Source organism: Equus quagga, unplaced genomic scaffold, assembly GCF_021613505.1.
Source record: "Equus quagga isolate Etosha38 unplaced genomic scaffold, UCLA_HA_Equagga_1.0 876_RagTag, whole genome shotgun sequence".
Classification (NCBI taxonomy): Eukaryota; Metazoa; Chordata; class Mammalia; order Perissodactyla; family Equidae; genus Equus; species Equus quagga.
In genome coordinates, this window is record NW_025803611.1 from 48,614 (window position 1) to 60,462 (window position 11,849).

At 44.7% G+C, this 11,849-nt stretch overlaps 1 pseudogene; it reads right to left on the reverse strand.

Moving 5' to 3' along the window:
• The window catches only part of LOC124234541 (dual specificity protein phosphatase 5-like), a 33,268-nt pseudogene extending 22,451 nt beyond the window's left edge, over nt 1-10,817 (reverse strand).
• Between the last annotated feature and the right edge of the window lie 1,032 nt (nt 10,818-11,849).

The window sequence follows — 11,849 nt, forward strand, 5'->3', positions numbered from 1 at the left end:
TGAACAGAGTTGAAGCTCCAGTGGAAGAAAACCCAGTCTTCCTTTAAGTGCTGGCTGCCACTGTCTTGGTGTCTGTAAGATACAGGTGGCGTTCCAGACCCACACAGCTTTGCACTACATATATTTATCTGGGCAGAAAAACTTCAACATAAAGTACGTTGAATTTAACAATTTAATGAAGGTGGCCATTTTTTTCTCAAAAGAAATATTTGTCTTCTTAAATAAAAATAACGGTGAAATAAAGCATTAACAGAAGAGTTTTGTAAGTGCAGGGAGAAGCCAGGAGGACAAATGGCTGGGAAGATCTGTGTGGAGAAGGCTGCTTTAGCAAAGTGGCTCTCTGAAAAAACAAACCAACAAACAAAAAAACACCTTCTTGCGTTGCCTTCTGGCTGCCTCCCACCAAGTTTCTGAGATGTGCATATTTTTGAGTTAGCAGTAGTCTTCAATACTTTTTTTCCCCCTATTTTGCTTGAATCCATTCCTTTCATTTCAGCATCTCATACGACATCCACTGACTCCCTGTTGAGAAGAATATGAAAAAGGTTCTTTCGTGCTGCATCTTTTCAAATTTGTACTAGAATTGCTCATCTTCAGAGTCCAGAAACTATTCTGTAGCAATCTAGGTCAGGTCTAGCATAGAAAATTCCCCAGAGGTCGACTGACATCACGTGGCCCAAAACCGCTAACCTGAAAACACAGAGTTGGTCTTCTGATGTATCCAGTCCTCATCCTAAAGCTGCAGGGTGTGGCCGGCCCACCCTGAGTCATTTTGTTAGCAGGAACTGACCGGTGTGGTAGGAGGGCCCATGATGGATAACACACACCTTCCTACCACTTGGGAAGTTCCAAGAGTTTAGAGTTAACTAGGGGGAAAGGCCAGACCTCTCTTCATTCGAGGCAAAATTTTTCACTGCACACTTAGAAACGATGAATCCACCAAATTCTCACTCAGGCAGAAGATGTGATGTGCTTGAGAATGCACTAAATTTCCTCAATTTCAAATTTCTCAAATTCAATCAAACTCTTGGTGAGGAAGTAATATGTTTCTATCCACTGTCTCATCAAATTCATTTTTAAGAGACTGACTTGGTAGGACAAAGCAGCAGTGTCTTTGTTCTTTGAGTGTTCTCCATCGTGGTCCAAAATCTAAGGATGCTAACGTGTGAGGAAGCCTGGTCTTAGCTTTCGTCTGGTTACTATTTAGTTCCCCCTCTTCGACCTAAACTTCTCCTTCTCGTTCAATTTTTATTTCTTAAAACCACATTAGAAATGTGACTTTTATTCACCCCGTGCTAGTTCCTCCTGATCCATTCAATACATTTTTGCTTACGAATAAATACAAGAAATTAATGACTGAAAGAAGGATTAAACGGATGTGAATGAGTTAATGAATTAAAACATGAAGTACAGATGCTGTAGAGGAGGAGTCCCGTACTGGCTCTAGGATTCACAGAGGACTCTAGGAGATGGAGTTATGTGCTGCGATTCTTCAACCTCCCTGCAGCCCTGCCCTCTCCCTGTAACTTTGCAGCACCTCTCAGGAGAGGCGGAATGGCCTTCACTGACCCTTGGCTGTGGGCTGGGCTGTTTGATTTGCTTTAGCCAAAGGGATGTTAGCAGAAAAGAAGCAGATTAAAATGTGTTGGCCATGTTGAACTTCCCCTCTTGTGTTTCTGTCAAGGCTAAGAGAAGAGCATGCCCCAGTAGTCCCCTGTGCCGGAGGATATAGGGATGTGAAGATCAGACCCAGTGTGCAGCTTGGAGTCAGGCCTCCTTCCCCAGAGCGCATGCCTGAGTTCTTCCTGTACAAGGACATGTGCCTCTCTGAGCACAGGCTCAGACTAGCTCTGCCAACCACAGACACATGAGTGACAATGAGATTGGGGTGTTTTGTTACACAGCACTATTACGGCAACAGCTGACTAATACAGGGATAAATGTAGAAAACATTTGGACTAACTACCTATGACGCCAGAAGTCCATTTTCTCTAAACTAGTTCATGACTGTCCTGTTTCTGCAAGCCCTTCTCTTTAGTTTTTATCTGCAAAGAAACATTGTCTGTAGTTTCCTCATTTCCCGCTTACATTTGAGAGGGCTGGAGTTTTTCATATTTACTGTGTTCACACACCAGTGAGTGTTATCTATAGTGTGACAGGTTAACCACTCAGGTACAATACACATACGGTCACCAGATTCCACCTGGAAGAAAGTCAATCACACAAACACAAACTCCACTAACAGGCGCTCCAGATGTGGTTGATGCTGTGTGCAAATATTACGTGTGTGCTTGAAAGAAGCCATCAGAGGCTGGCTCAGAGCATCCATAAGCAAAAGTGGTTCGATTTTACAGGGCATTAAAACTCTCGAGGCTTTTAAAAATATTTTTTCTAATTTGTTAAATTAAAATAATTTTTTCATTAAAAACATTAAATTAAATAAAAAAGTATTTCCTACTTTGATAAAAAAGAAAAGAAAAAATGAAAATCAGGAGATAAAATAGAGAAATCAGAAGGTGACTAAACTAGATATGAATTAATGTGAGTTGTTTCCAAACAAACCGAATTCCCCATGATGACCCCTGTCCCTTTTGTGTTACTTCTGCAGACGTGATCTCTGACCACACTTCCTCAGGAGATCTGCTGGTTTGTCTGGGTCGACAGCAGCAGCAGTTCGTGTTTACAGCCCTGACTCCTTTGCCTCCAGGTGGGAATCTTCTCCCTGGCTGGAGGCTTCCCCAGTTGCTCTCTACTCCCCACAGGGGCTTCTATGCCGAGGACGGCACCTGTGAACGCTGCAGCTCTCCTTGCAAAAAAGAATGTGGAGGAAACGCCACCAACGGCCGCTGTTGTGAAAGGGGCCTCATCCTGGACCAGGGAGGGGGACAGGAAATCTGCTCCAAGAGGTACATGGACATGGAGTGGGTGTGCAAGTGTTGCCCAGAGATGTGTCAGGAGTGCACCCATGAGAAAACATGCTGAGGTAGCTGAGAGCATCCCAGGGGAGAGCATGGCTCTGTGGAGCCTCCCCAGCTGGGGGCTGACTCTCTTAGGGTGGGGTGTCCAAGCAGAAATGGGGGAACCAGTCTCCCTACCTTCACAGAAATGTGTCCACCACTGTGCACATCACTGAGGAAACTGAGGAGGAGAGAAAGCCTTTCCATTGTGAACTTTGCAGGTTAAGACAGACAAGAGCCCCTTTTTGCACAATTTCTTCCACACACGTGTATTAAGCACTATCCCAAGTGCTAGGGGAAACTATAAGACTCTGAGAATAGTGCTTCGGATAGGAACGTTCTCTCTGGAATTATCTCCCAAGAAAGGCTGGCTAATTTCCTCTCCAGAATAAGACTGACTCATAACTGGTGCTGTCTTATCCAAAGGATTCTCTTGGTCTAACCAAAGTGTTTTCTGGAATTGTCCCCCACATAAGAGAATGAACACAAAGAAAATACACCTACAATGCATTTTTCATGCTAATTAACCATGTATATCTCATTGGTCTACCCTGTCAGTGAATGAAAAATTAACTGGAGAATTCCTAAACTGCTTTCCGTATTAAATAGAGCCTAAGGGGCTCAATACAACTTTAAAAATCTGTTACTGATTCCCAGGATTTCAGGACAATCCCTCCAGCATCTCAGCCATCACTCATCTGCCACAGCACCACGGTTTTTTGCACCCCCAAGGGGAAGATCATTTCAGGATGTAAACCCAGCACCATCTAATCAGGCCACCATATGTGGTCTCCTTTCGCAAGGCAGGGTCTGTTCCACATGGAGGATGAGCCCCAGCAGGGTGGGGAAGGGGCAGACGCAGTACACTCAAGTCCAATGAGCCAAAGTTGGGGGGACAGGCCAGTCCTCTGCAGAAGGAATGAATTCCTTTCTCCTGTCCCCTGGGGGGTCGCTTGCTGCTCTCCCCTTTCGCAGAGTGCGTGCCTGGGTCCTTCCTGTGCAGAGATATGTGCCATCAGTCCTGTCCCCACCACTCCTATGAAGACACACCCCACTGTGTCCCCTGTCATGAAGACTGGAGGGCAGTGGCCCCTTACTGGACGACTGCAATGTCTGTGCTGAGGCGTCCTCGGTTCTCTACAATGTGGGGTGTTTGGACGAGTGTGCAGCGGGAACTTGCTAAGAAAAAGAGACTAAGGACTGCAAGGGGAAGACTTCCGGGTGCACAGCTGAGCGCTGCATCCCTGGGAGCCTGATGGGGTCATGGGATTCTGCAGAGACAGAGCAGGTTCCGGGGTTTGCACAGCTCCCGCCCCTGAGCTGCCGTCCCAGTCTTTTCCTCCTCCTCAGGGAAGCATATTGTGACTCTACTCTAATTCATTATTTATTTTTAAAAGGGATCATTCTTTAGCTTTGATCATGTAACTGTTATTACAATGGCTAATGCTGACCCTCCTCACAAAAGTGGCTGATCCAAAAGGATCCTCGTGGGAAGATTTACAACAGAGATGAGGAGCCTTCAAAAGTCACCCCAAATGGAAGATTTTTCCCATAATTTTAAGCCATTATAGGTTCCAGCAGTCTAAGGAAAGCTGAGCCACAGAGGATTTTCTCGGGGCTCCTTGTCCTCCTTCGCTGTCGCCCCCCTAAAGCTCCCTCCGTCCTCCTCACCTTCAGCTCTGCTGCCCTGGGTCCCTGTTCCATCCCACTTGGCACCTCAGTCCCTACACAGTCAAGAGGGGTCTGCTCTTCTGGTGCCTCCTCATGTTTGAACTGGGCGCGAGTTCTTGCCTTTTACGAGGTATCAGGGAACAGAAACATTAAACAAATTCCCATTACCAGAGGAATTCTCAAGCAAGTGGGAGAAGCATCCTGGGGAAGGGAAGTTTCTTAATTGGTCAATTTTTGGGTCTCTGGGTTCTTCAGAGTTGCCACGGCGGAATATAACTGAAATTTATCTCATCTTAATTTGTCCCAAATCATCCTTAAACATCAACATAATGGAGCTACCCTTGAACTTTCTTATTCTTCAGGTGATAAGCAGGCCATCCCAGGTTAGTGACCATCAACCTGGGAAACATTAGAGCTGTTTCCCCTCTCTCCTTCTCTTCAAGAGCATTCCATGGGCAGGCTCCTCCAGGAAGTCAGCAACTCCACGGGGAGGTTCCGAAGACACGCATGACAGCCTCAGTGACATCACTTAATCGGTACGCATTGAGATCTGGACTAAATTTTAATAACTGCTCGGTAATCAGCATGACTCACACGGGGAAATTAGAAAAGATGTTCTAGCTCACAGCGTGTGATACGAGAGACGCTGACACTCAGTCAGCAGTCCTGGTTGGCATCTTACCATTCCCTTCTATTACCTTCTCCTCCCTTCCTTCCTCTCTTGCCTTTCATTTCCTCCCTTCTCTCCCTGAGAGTCAGACTAGCAGAGTTGGCTCTCTAGTCACACCTGCCTTCAGACCCCAGCTGTGCCGCTTACAGGTAGGGTAAGCACGCATGCAGTAACTCTCAGAGTCCTGCTTTCCATGTCTCTACAGTGAGAGAACATGATTCATCCCTTACAGGACTGGTGTGAAGACTAAATGAGAGGATGTGTGTAAAGTGCACACACAGCGGCTCAGTAAATGGCCATTCCTTCTGCTTCCTTTCTCTTCTCTCCCAATTTCCTCCCTTTTTGCCATTCTACCTCATTTCTGAGGCTTTTGCTTTATTTTCCACTCTCTCTTTCCTCTGTTCCACACCTGGAGTGACACCAGGAAGTATTGCCTGGTTTCTATGATGGGCTCAAGTTAATAAGTCTTTCAGCCTTGCTGCAGGGAAAAGTAGACTCAGAGGGAGGTAGATATAGATACAGATATAGCTATAGATATGGATGATAGAGATAGAGATCAGTACAGATGGAGATAGGTAGAAATGATTTCCATCCTGCCATGCTTAGGGGTAGTTTTTTTTCCTCGTTTGGGGAGAAACATCTGCCCTGGTTTTCCTTTAGACTGACTGACTGATGTACTCTCCCTGGGGGATCTGCTAAGAGCTCAGTTAGCCTTGGCAGAGCAATGCTAGTCAGGGGATTGTCACAGAAGTGCTCTGCATGACTCCTGACATGAGGGAGTCTTTCCCTGAAGGCCTTTTTAACCTGAGAAGTCCACTTAACCCAAGAGAGAAGGCAGCAGAGAGATAAGCAACAAGTCTGTTGCCAACATCAGTCCTCACTAGTCACCAGGGAAATGTAAGTCAAAACCACAATGAGATCTCACCCCACACCTGTCAGAATGGCAATTATCAAAAAGGCAAGAGATAACAAGTGCTGGCGAGGATGTGGAGAAAGGGGAACCCTTGTGCACTGTTGGTGGGGATATAAACTGGGGCAGCCACTGTGGGAGACAGCATGGAGGCTCCTCAAAAAATTAAAAATAGAACCACCATTGATCCAGCGGTCCCACTTCTGGGAATATATCTGAAGGAAGTGAAATTATTATGGATATCTGAGTCCCCATGTTCATTGCAGCATTATTTACAATAGCTAAGACACGGAAATAACCTATGTGTCCATCAATGGCTGAATGGACAAAGAAAATGTGTATATATAATGCAATGGAATATTATTCAGCTATAAACAAGAAGGAAATCCTGCCATTTGTGAGAACATGGAGGACACTTGAGGGCATTATGCTGGGTGAAATAAGCCAGTCAGAGAAAGACATGTACTGTATTATCTGATCTATGTGGGGACTCTAAAAAAAGCTAACTCAGAGAATCAGAGTAGATTGGTGGTTGCCAGGATGGGGTGGGGGTGGGGAATGGGTGAAGGTGGTCAAAGGGTGCAAACTTCCAGATGTAAGATAAATAAGGCTTGGGGATGTGATGTACAGCATGGTGACTACAGTTGACAATAATGTATTGTATGCAGTATACATTGCATACTTAAAGTTTCAAGGAAAGTAGATCTTAAAAGTTCTCACCACACACACAAAAGCTTAACTATGGAGGTGATGGATGTGAACTAAGCTTATTGTGTAACCATTTTGCAGTACACACATCTATTAAATCATCATGTTCTGCACGTTAAACCTGCACATTGTTATATGTCAATTATATCTCAATGAAGGTGGAAAAAAAGATGCTTGCTTAATGGCAGAGAGCAGTTATTCAAAGAATAATGACAAAATAATATTCATCAGACATTGAGCACCTTGAAAATCTTTAATATATGTCCAGGCCATGATTGATTTTCTTTTGATTTTACCATTTTTATACTAAAATGTTGTATTTCCAAATATTAGTTTTCATTAACTTTCTCATATTTGTGTAAAACATAATGTATATATCTACACATACACATGTATTCATAATTACCTGTATCTCACATTCTGGCAATTTGTTTTACTGCGATACCCTTGGCATAAAATTCTGTAATGTCCTCATTGCTCCACTAGAGGGTGGTCTGCACATATTTAACAGTAATTCGGCGTGGACAGTGGATAAGGTCATTCTCAGTCAAAGCTTTGTCATAAAGATTAGTGGCTTAATCTCAACAAGTAAAGTCTGACCTTGATTATAATTTTCTCCCTTTTTTCTCCTCCAGAAATTCTACACTGGACAGGACCTCAAAAACAAAGCACCTTGACCTAAATATATAGTGTCCGTCCTTACAAAATTAACTATGGCTCAACCATGTAAAACGGGGGTTCTTTTTATTTTAATTTATTATTAAATAAGCAATACTCACCTGGTTCAAAATGTAGAAAAGGCATATACCATGAAGCTCCCTCCCAATCCCTTCTCCACCCTTTTTATACAAACTGTATCTGTTCACACTGTTTATCACATTCCCTCCCTTTTTTTGTAACAGTATATTTTGGAGACCTTTCTTCATCAGTCCATAAGGAACCTCCTCGTTCCTTCAGATGGCTCCACAGTACCCACTGTATGGATGTATCTTGCTTCTTTTTTCTCCTCTCCTCTTGGTGGCCATTTAGTTGTTTCCAGTCTTTGCTGTTTCAGATAATGCTGCCGTGACTGGGAAGACAAAAGGTGCTTTCTCAGCCTGCTCTTGCAGACGCGAGGACACAGGCTTTTCCCGAGAGCCTCTCCCAGGAAAACCAGTTAGCACCTCAGGAACATCCTTAAATGTTCTGGAAGTCTCCATGCTGAATTTCCTCCCTGTCCTTCCCCTTTGGCCCCCACTGATATTTTATGCCGTGGTCCCCTCCTCTCTCCATCTCTCTCTCACAACTCCTGCATCCCCATGTGCTCCTCGCTGCCCAGCTTCTTGGGTTGGACTCTGATCACGGAGACTCCTGATTAGCTGCGGTCACCTTCTCCTCCCTCTGGCCCTGTCACCTCTTGTGATTTGAAACTTTCACTTTCGTGGCTCCTGCAGGGGGCTCTTCACCCAAGATGGGCTTGCAGTAGGCACAGGTTCTTTTATATTAAAAAAAAGTGATTTTTTTTATTTTAGTGCACAAAGGATAAAGAAGAAGATAAACTTTTACAGATAATTTTACCACCCAGGAATATTGGCTGTGTATATTTTTACATAGATTTCCCATCTTTATGTTGAATATGTGAGTATAATTACATATGTGTGTAATCACTTACCTCTTCTGCATATATTATACCGGCCCTACATTTTGCATTTAATATTATGAATCTCAAAGCCATTTTCTTTTGCCATTAATATTCTTTATAAAGATTATTTTTAATAGTTTGTGTATTTATTTGTGTGGACCATAACTCACTTAATTTTTCTTTTGTTACACTTTTAGATTTCTCCCTTTACTTTTTGTTTGTTATTATAAATAGAGCTGTCAGCATCTTCATGAGTACACACTCTTGGTTGAGTCAGGACTCTGCCTGACTGCTGGGCATCCCAACTGACCATTAACTGACCTAGCTGCCTTCCTCTTGGGATTGTCTCTCCCAGACGTGTATTACTCTCTAGGCCCCACACTGCCTTCTCTCATGAGCTAGGGAGGCTGTTTTGAAAGTGACCCAGTGTTTCCTATGGTGAAATTAGACCAGGTAAAGGGTTAGGGAACAGACTAAGTTTTATTGTGTCATATTACATGCTGGGGGCTTTATATGTGTTATCTCATGTAATTCTCAAAATGACCTTGTGTGAGGTAGTTTCACGTTCTCATTTTATAGATGAGGAAACTGTGGCTCAGAGACGATGAGTAACGTGTTCTGGGTCACACAGCTAGTAAAGAACAGAGCCAGGATTTGAACTCGGGTGGGCCTCACTCTAAAGCCTACATCCACTAGAGAGAAGTTTCAGTAATTAAGGTGGATTCTAAAATCGTTTGGTAGAGGCCAAAGCAGTGGGGTGCTGGTAAAATGGATCTTTGGAAAAGAAAAGAAAACAAAAACTGGATCTGTAGTGTTTCCCAATTCCCATGGTCTAAATACTCCCACCATCGCTGATTTCAAGCTGCCGATGGTTTAAACGATCCACTTATAAAATTCCTGGACATGTAACAATCGGGGCACGGGGACACACACGGCTCCTTCATACCACGGCGCAAAGATTCAGTTACTTACTTCCCCAGAGACGTGTGTTTTCTGCACTCTGAGTTCTGATTGGTTAATTAAGTAAAAATGATGACCTCATTTCTAAGTTAAGTGAGGCAACTGTAGACATCCACAAAGTCCTTCTAAAACTCAGGTTTTCGTGGCATCTTTAAAGTTCTCTAAACTTCCGTTACTATCAGGGCACATATCTCCCTGCTGTTGAGAATTTATTTTCCACACGTGAGCGGCTTTCAGTGTGTGTGACTGATTCTGGGATTCTAGTCATTCTCAGAGCACAGGAATTAAGATCGAAAGTCAGGCTAGTGATAAATTGTAGGATGTGGTCAAAGAAAAAAGTTAATTCACCGAGTCTGCCCTTCATAGATTAGACTATCCACAGACTGTGTAATTAGAGCCTGCACAAACATGGTTTCAGTCAGTGATGGAAATGGGTGGGTGGGGAAATGTGCAGGAATTATTCCTAGGACTTTCCAGCACTACCGGGGGAACCCATTTGAGAAAATCCAAATGACTGAAGAGTAATTGAGTAAACAGTTTCCGTTCCCAGCAGTGGTTTCTGGAAACCAGCTGGAGCCATTATCTTCGTTCAAGGCCCGTGGCCTGCCCCACTGAACATTTCCACCTGTGCTGGCTCCGTGTAATGCCCGAGTCCCTGCTGAAGACATCGCAGCCTGTTTAACACTGGTTCTGCCACTGCTGTGTAGGGACACTGGATTAAGTAATGGTCACAATATCTTAGTGACTGGGGCAGGGGTCTGGGGATGGTCTGTACTTTTGTGCAGTGACTTTCTGGTGGTGGGAAGAACAGAGAGTTGAACAGCCATCTTTGGCGATTACTGGATCTTGGCTGGAGGATTTCCAGGCGTGGGCTGAGGTGTAGGGAAATCTCCATCCTGGACAGGGTAGGAGGAACTCCCACTCTACTGGCGGCTGACAGAATGGGGGCCTCTCATCATTGCCCCCCTCCTGGTGATTGGCCACCTTATTGGAAGAGGAGTCAGTGAACTCTGGTTGGATTTTATTTCAAGAGTGTTTCCCCAGCACGTGCTGGCTAGACTCACAGGGTGGGTCACGGTCTGCGGCTGCGAGCGCCATCTTTTGTGCTGTACTTCACTGGGTGAAGGAATGGACCTCCCGTCTCACCTTTCCTACCTGGATCTGAATCCGTGTCGAAAGCAACAGCAACAAAGCCTTGCTGCTACCTCCCAGGCAGCCACCTTCTCTCATGGACACTCTGTGGTTTGTCTGGGCCCCTCTAACTAGACCCAGGAGGACTGCAATCTGCTTTCCATCCTCTTCAGGGTGTAGCCCTTTCATGCTTGCTCTCTGGAACCCTCCGCTCTCCTACCAGACCTTCAACCTTGTTTGTAAGGTAAGAAGGCAGGGGAAAGACGTGGGGACGGCTCACATCCTCCCAGGGCCTTATGGAGTGTGAGTCCCATTCACTGTCCATTTCAGTGGTGCCTAAACTGTGCGGGGGAAGCTGAGCTATGGCCTTACCTTGCTCAGTGAAGCAACAGCCTGTTCTTGATACCGACCCTGATATCAGTTTCCCCACATTAAACCCGGCATATATGGGGTTAAAACCAAAACACTCATTCCCTGCTTACCCTCTGGCTTCCTGGCTCCAGAATCCACTATCCTCCATGGAGAGAGACATCATCAAGGACAAGCACCTGGATTATCTCCTCCCCGAAAAGAGATACAGGCTGGTGGGAAAGCTGCTGACCAGCAAGGTCACAGGCTTCCTCCTCTCTGCAAACAGTCTCAAGGCCAAAGACAGGCTGGTGGGAAAGCTCCGACCAGCAAGGCTGTATGCTGCCCCTCCCCTACCTAAAACCCCAAATAAAAACCCTTCCTTTTAGTTTTTTGGGAAGTTTGGGATTTCAGCATTAGCTACCCTCTCTCCTTGCTTAGCACTGTGCAAAAATAAAACTCCTACCTTCTTCCACCACACCTGGTGTCAGAGATTGGCTTGCTGCACAACGGTTGAGCAAACTCACTTCAGGTTCGGTATCACGCCTAAGTCAAGCAAAGGCAAGAAACAATAACAGGACATTAGAACCAGGCTGAAATAATTGCATAACATCATACTCAAACTATCAACACAAGTATCAAAAACTACATAAAGTGAAAGGCAACTGAGCAGAAGAGGGGCAGTGAAGTCGTAGAATGTGTGATTCTACATTTACTTGACTTTTAGCCTCGGGCTCTGGAAACTGGATGTAAAAAAGAAATTTAAAAAGGTGCATAAGTGTATTTGGAGAAATTTAACTCCACCATTGGTCCTGACTTGGTTGGGGTTGTGATGAGCAGACTGCTCCAGTATCAAAGTACATTTTTCTCTTT